The sequence below is a fragment of the Babylonia areolata genome, chromosome 24 (assembly GCF_041734735.1).
Source record: "Babylonia areolata isolate BAREFJ2019XMU chromosome 24, ASM4173473v1, whole genome shotgun sequence".
Classification (NCBI taxonomy): domain Eukaryota; kingdom Metazoa; phylum Mollusca; class Gastropoda; order Neogastropoda; family Buccinidae; genus Babylonia; species Babylonia areolata.
This window is the reverse complement of record NC_134899.1, coordinates 24466527-24474026: the sequence shown is the minus strand read 5'-3', so window position 1 is coordinate 24474026 and position 7500 is coordinate 24466527. Positions and strand designations below refer to the sequence as shown.

The following is a 7500-nucleotide window of genomic DNA, read 5'->3' as shown; positions in this document are numbered from 1 at the left end:
ACTTATCATCGTGTGAATCTGTTCTGAAAGGAACAAGGACGTGGGTTGCAATACGACAGTGCCCGCATTTAGAATAGTTGAGTGCTCCCTTCCCATTCTCTGTAACCCCAGACTGGAGGTGAGAACACTGGGAAGAGGAGAGAGGTTGGCAGGTTTGGTGACACTGTGGTGGAATTGTGAGGTGTGGTGTGGTGCTTGCGGTGTGTGGTGTGATGGTTGGGGGATGTAGTGTAGTGCGCGCAAGGGAGTGCGGAAGGGGCGGGGGAGGGGGGGGAAGGGGGGTTGGGTTCAGACAGAGGTGAGGAAGACGGAGAGGGGCGGGGCGGGGGAGGGGGCTGGGGTGACAGTCAGGGAAGAATGGACAACCAAGCTAAGGGGGATTATTGGGGCCCGCCACTCAATTGTCTCCCCCCTTCTCTCAATTACATGCCTCGAGCTCTCTAATTGGCGGGGAACAGGTTCTGGTGGGGGAAAGTTACTCCCCGGAGTCATTCTTCTCTCTCTCTCTCCTCCATGCCACACACGTGCCCGCAGCCACACACACATGCATTCGTTCTGGCGCACACATGAAAACACACACACGCACTCGCACACACACACTGCTTCAACCGTCCATGTAGTTCAACCCGGAAACACTTTTCCGCCTCTCTCTGTGTCTGTCTGTCTGTCTCTCTCTTTCTCTCTCTCCCCACCCTCCGACAATCGTTCACTCGTATGCCCCAGTCCACCCTCTCTGAACCGAACAATGCACACATGCTGAAAAATAGAAGCCTCCAACTGTTACCCTGTCAAAAAACCCAGGTAAAATTCTTTTGTGGGTGATTTTCTCCCCAGCTGTTTTTAGTCAACCCCAGGAACACTAAACCTGCACGTTTTCGTTGTTCACGCTGGTCAATGGGTTAAACTGTTTGAACGTGCCCCCGACCCCCACACACCAACCCCACGTCATAATGACGCCGTGCACAGGAGACGGGCCATGCTGATGGTGACGGCGTGAGTTGGTGGCTGTACTGCAGTGCTGTGTTATGGGCTGGTCGTGCGGCGTCGGGGCGTGGGTGTGGAGCTGAACCGCGCTTGAGTGCGTTTGTGTGTGTGTGTGTGTGTGTGTGTGTGTGTGTGTGTGTGTGTGTGTGTGTGTGTGTGCGTGCGTGCGTGTGTGTGTGTGTTTGTGTGTGTGTGTGTGTGTGTGTGTGTGTGTGTGTGTGTGTGTGCGTGAGATGATGATGATGATGACGATGATGAAACCATGTTTTTTTTTCGACTGCAATTTGGCCCCACATCAAGATATCTTGGGCGCACCGTGGTTTCCTCAAGGAATTGCGGGTCGGAAGACCGCGGTTGATCGGCCACAAAAACCGGCCCCACGTAACACACATCAGGCACATACAGATGGCCAACCCCACCTGAGAGGTCGTTCAGTTCGTCTGCACACTGCCTGCATCAGCTGGCTGAGCGTGGGATGGCATTCCCAAGGGTGTGCATCGTGTTCGCCCCCGGGGTATGTAGCACCCGACTGACCTCCCGATTACCTCGTTGGAGAAAGGTGTGTCAGTGTTTCCGTTGACGGTGATAATGTCCTGCATGCAGTGTTGTGTTATGTTTCCAGCTGCCCACTTCCCCATTTTTCTGTGGTGATTAACTATTTGTCACGCTGTTGGTCGTGTCAGTGAATGCACATCGACATAGAACAAAGGAGAACAAAAGAGAGATAAAAAAAAAAAAAAAACACGAAAAAACCCAACAACACAATAAACCAAAAAAACAACAACAAAAAAACAAGAAATAAACATCAAACGATTACAACCCGTCCATGTCCATTTCACCTAAACGAACGAACACGGCTGATTATATCCCCTGCCTCCTCCCACCCACCCTCCATATATCCAATGCATTCAACATGCAAGGGAGTTGCTGACGCACACGAGCCTAATCAGTGCAACGTGCAGTGTGCATGATGACAAATGTCATGCACAACAACAGCTGAGAAAGCTAGCTGAGAGAAGACCAGAAAAACGAAGAATATAATAAAAGGGGATAGAGAGAGAGAGGTGTTCTCGGAATGGGAATGTTGTGTGTTCTCTACAATCAAACCATTCTGAGTTCTCTCTCTCTCTCTCTCTCTCTCTCTCTCTCTCCCACCCTCTCTCCCTCCCTCCCAGACAGCTGACAGTGAAGGGTGAATCCCATAAGAAGTCATCAGGGCGTGTCGAGTGTCCAAAGCGATGTAAACACCACCACTGTCTCTCTGTGCAAACGACGTTGTTGGAGACCCAGACTTGCAGCATACAGCTTAACAACTTAACGTCATGGCTGACCGGCTCAATGTGTGTGTGTGTGTGTGTGTGTGTGTGTGTGTGTGTGTGTGTTTCTGTTTTTCTGTCTCTTGTCTTTCTACGTGCGTATGTGATTGTCAAGTCAGAGAATTGTGAACAAACGTCACCAAGAGAGATGTGGGCAAGATTACCATGGGGAAGCTTCTTAAGTTTCTCTGTTCTTCACTGGTATTGACTTGGCACGCTTGGAACCACGCTGCAATTTCTTTAAAAACTGTGTGTCTCTGTCCTGCGTGTGTAATTAAAAGGTACTGCATGTTTTTATTATTGCGATAACTCTTCAAAGTGGTATCAGTCATTGTTTTAACTGTCCACATAATTTTCGGAACTAAAACGAACTGCCATGTCATCGTCATTTCCACTTCGGAAGAGGAACACGTTGGAAATGACAGAGATTAGTCGTCAGTATTGTCATTCTTTGTTCATTTTTTTAAAATTCTGTACCTCAAATGAACAGAAAGAAAGAAGGACAGGAAAATATAGGAGGAAATGAAGTCAGAAAAGAAATAGAAAACCAAAAGATGAAATAGAGTCAGAACAGGCAGTGTTTGTGGAGAAGCGGGCAGCTGTCCAGCCGACAGTGGTCAAGGCCATCACTATACAGTCAGTCAAAACCAGATTATCCTTGTTAGTGCTCCGACCTTTGCTGCGTGCATTGGTATCAGTCATATCACGATCCACGCACGTGAACAGGGGATTTAGAAAGAGAAGGAGAAGGAAGAATGGCAGAGCGACCGAGTGAGACTTTTCCTTGACGTGGCCAAAAAAAATGCTTTGTTAGCTGTTGAAACACGCCGTGCCTATTTAAAACGAAGTGCTAACTGGTATACTTTGTGTGTGTGTGTGTGTGTGTGTGTGTGTGTGTGTGCCGTTGTTCAGTGCATTTACAATAACATACAGTGTCTAATGTTGCACAAGAGGATGTCAAAAAGGCAAAAGCTGTAACCGATAAGCCTCATGGACGCTGTTGGGGGATGACACGCAAAGAACTCGTACTCTTGCGTTCCTCGCATCCATTTATCCCTCTCCCCCGGCCCCCCTCCCACTCCCGAAACCCCTACCCCATATCTTTCTCTCTCTCTCTCTCTCTCTCTCTCTCTCTCTCTCTCTCTCTCTCTCTCTCTCTCTCTCTCTCTCTCACACACACACACACACACACACACACACACACACACACACACACACACACACACACACACACATCAGCACACACCGTGTATTGAAATATACGGCATTTATTTGCGCTGAATAAACAAACACCCACGTGAAAGGTAAAGTTAAAAGGTAGCCATAGACGTGTTATTAATGCTTACAGCTCTTAAATGTGGATATTCGGTTCTTCCGGAAAGCGTTTCACATGAACCATATAACCCAGTCCGTCTCAAACGATAATAATTTATTTTCTTTTCAGTAGCCCCGTCAGCTTCTAAAAACAGAAGAGCACATGGCATTCCTGTGATGGCGCTTGGTCGCAGAACCGGGTAGATATGGCTCATCAGTATGGAAAAGGAATCTTCTTCTTCTTCTGCTTCGCTCTTGAGCTGCGACCCGCACATTCACCCGAATTCACGAGTGGGTTTTTACGTGTATGGCCGTGTTTATCCCCGCCATTTAGGCAGTCGTGCTCCGTTTTCGGGGGTCGGAAGAGGAGTAAGGGTGTTTTTTTTTTCCTCTCTTTTTCCCCCTTCTTGTGGAATCTGACATTCGGGATCCTCTGGTATCTTATTTATGATAATAAGACAGCAGCAGCAGCAACAATAACAACTACAACGGTAATAATGATAATGATAATACAATAACAATGATTATAATAATAATTATGATAATAACAATAATGATAATAATGATTTTTTTAAGTGGCATCCGAACAGGTATGTTATACTCGTTGATATGCTTGTCATGTGCCGGTATTTCACGGTCTCACAGTTTACAACTATCGTTAACCCCTTGACTGGTGAAGTGGTGAATTGAGATGAGTGTGGAATGAGTGTGAAATGCAGACATCACTAAGTGACTTTTTGGATACGTTTCCATGATGTCAATGACTTTGCTGAACAAAAGCAACGCAGTCTAGATAGGAATGTGGTGACTAGCATCCTGACCTGTGAGCTCTCTCTTATATTAGTCAGGTGATGAGCTACTCGTCAGCAACAGGAAAGGGGTTAAAGAAAGGGGGCAAAGGAACATGCTCTAGATGTCTGTCTGTTTCTGTCTCAGTCTATCGCTATGTCTGTCTGTCTGTCTCTTTGTCTCTCTATCTCCGTCTGTCTGTCTCTGTCTCTCTCTCTCTCGCTCTCTCAAGCTATCGCTATCGCTCTCGCTCTCGCAGTAAAACCTCCCCCAGCTCAACCTTTTGTCGCAGTCACCACCAGTAAAAGATGGGCTATAAACCATAAAGTAGCCTCCTAGATCCAAGACAACAGCGTCCTTCAGTTCCGCCCAGGTCACCATGGGACCTAATCTCCTCCTCCCCTCCCACTCCCCAATCCCCTCCCACCCCCCTCACCTCCTCGACCTCCGTCCGCCAGCCGTTCAAGGCCACGGCGTCTTCTCCATCATGTAATCCTTCCACACACCACCTCATCCACACACACACACACACACACACACACACACACACACACACACACACACACACACACACACACAACAACAACAACAACAACAACAACAACAACAACAAACACCAAGAAAACGCCGCCAACTGTCACATCAGGTGTAACACATTACCCACCCACTCCCCCAAACACACACACACACACACATTCATTCATTTCCCGGCCTCTGTCAACCCTTGGTCTGTCACCAGTACCGGACACCCCAACACACCCCTCCTCCCACTTGCCCCTTCTGGGTCTGTGGAGGTACCTCTCCACATCGCTTCTTTCACCGGGCAGTCCACCATTGACTGCCGTGCTTGCTTGCCACGACAGAGCAGTTGACAGTCTGCACATCTCCACGACTTGTATAGGTTAATCAAAGCCACGGGCCCTCAGCAATGACTTAGTGGCCATGCAAGCTGTTATAGTTTGTACAGTAGTCAGAATGGTACGAGATGCCCTGCCCCCCATACCCCCCTCCTCTCTCTCGCTCTCTCTCTCGCGTGTCATATTTGTGCGGCCCCGGTCTTCACACACACACGCACACACACACACACACACACACACACACACACACCAAAAACAAAAATAAAATAAAAACACGTTCACTCACTCAACTGTTGCCTCCACCCACCGTAAGGACTGTTCTGTGGGGATGAATAGACGATGATTCAGCGCTTTGGACTGGAGATGGCTTCTGAAAGGCAGGCGGGTGGTGAGTAGGGAGGGGGAGAGGTTGGTGCGGAGAGAAAGTGGGGAGGGACAGAGTCTGAAAATATGAGCAATGAATCAAACTGACGGCGGGCATTCACTGCTTCAGAAATCTGTGTGTGTGTGTGTGTGTGTGTGTGTGCACGCGCGCATGTTTGTGTTCGTACATTGCGCGCGCACCTGTGTGTATGTGTGCATGTATGCATATGTGTGTATGCATGCACGCGCTTGCGCGCCAAATCAGTTTTTAACAACCTCCGTGTTTCACTGCACTGGCATTTAAAACCTGGGCAATCCTAGTGATAGGTAATTTTTAGATCTCCTTTAATTAAACGAACAGATTTTCTCAATGTGAAGATTGTTGCTACATAAAGATGGACAAGTATACAAGATATGGCTCACCAGGTTGTTGCTACATGAAGATGGACAGGTATACAAGATATTGCTCACCAGGTTGTTGCTTCATGAAGATGGACAGGTATACAAGATATGGCACACCAGGTTGTTGCTACATGAAGATGGACAGGTATACAAGATATGGCACACCAGGTTGTTGCTACATGAAGATGGACAGGTATACAAGATATGGCACACCAGGTTGTTGCTACATGAAGATGGACAGGTATACAAGATATGGCACACCAGGTTGTTGCTACATAAAGATGGACAGGTATACAAGATATGGCACACCAGGTTGTTGCTACATGAAGATGGACAAGTATACAAGATATGGCACACCAGGTTGTTGCTACATGAAGATGGACAAGTATGCAAGATATGGCACACCAGGTTGTTGCTACATGAAGATGGACAAGTATGCAAGATATGGCTCACCAGGTCGTTGCTACATGAAGATGAACACATACAAGACACGGCACTCTGCACACAGCTCTGGAGTAGCTGGAGTGATAACTACTGGCCAGTGTATATAAGGAGACACGCGACACTCCATTGCCATTCATGTAATTTTTTCAGATGCATTGCTCGTTCCTCCACCCCCCACCCCTTTTTTTAATTGTTTAATTGTATTCAAAGCACATAACACTACTTCAGTAAACATCGACAGAATGATTCCGAGCGATGAACATAAACGTCTAACTTTGTCCAGTAGCTCTGTAGGTCATTGTCGAAGACGACGCTACACTAAAAAATACAATAATAAGATAAAACAACAACAACAGCAACAAAACAAACAAACAAACGCGGAGACTGAGACGAAGGAAAGTGTTACACATTACATGTAGCATGCACAACAAATACCATACGTTTTTTTTTCTCATTTAGCTGATATAATTTGGAATGCTCGGCGATTCCCATCTTCTGGTATTACTGCTGGGTCAGTCATCTGTGCAACACCCTTTATTTTCATTTATTCATACATCTATTCACTGTACTGGTAAGAAGAATGCGGGGATCATATGGAATCGATAATATTGAAAGACAGATATATAACTAAGTCTATTCTACATACGGCACCGAAATATTCAAAGCGGTGCATTTTGCACTGAAGACAGATAATTTTACACGACATAGTCGTCTTCGGAATGAGCGAAGAACGGATAAAGAGGAGACACCGGAACATCTTTTGCATTCATCGAACACCACAGCGATGCCCGAAGCATTCACATCGACTGTGAAAACTTTTAAAGTCGGTATCATAGCGGTGGGAGATTGGATGGATGGAGGCATAATATAACTCTGACAGGGCAGACTTGTTAAGAATCAGACCGTCAGTCTTCCGCTGATAAAAAGAAAAGCAACTGGAAGGAACAAAAACAGAACAAAACAAACAGAAAACGTCTAAATCCAAGAAGAAAAAAAAAGAAAAGAAAAGAAATACTTTCGTTTTCTTACAC

General features: G+C 46.6%; 1 protein-coding gene across 2 annotated transcripts in view; it reads left to right on the top strand.

The window, feature by feature from the left end:
- The window catches only part of LOC143299218 (uncharacterized), a 179025-nt gene that overhangs the window by 151434 nt on the left and 20091 nt on the right, over positions 1-7500 (top strand). The gene's annotated exons all lie outside the window — the stretch shown is intronic.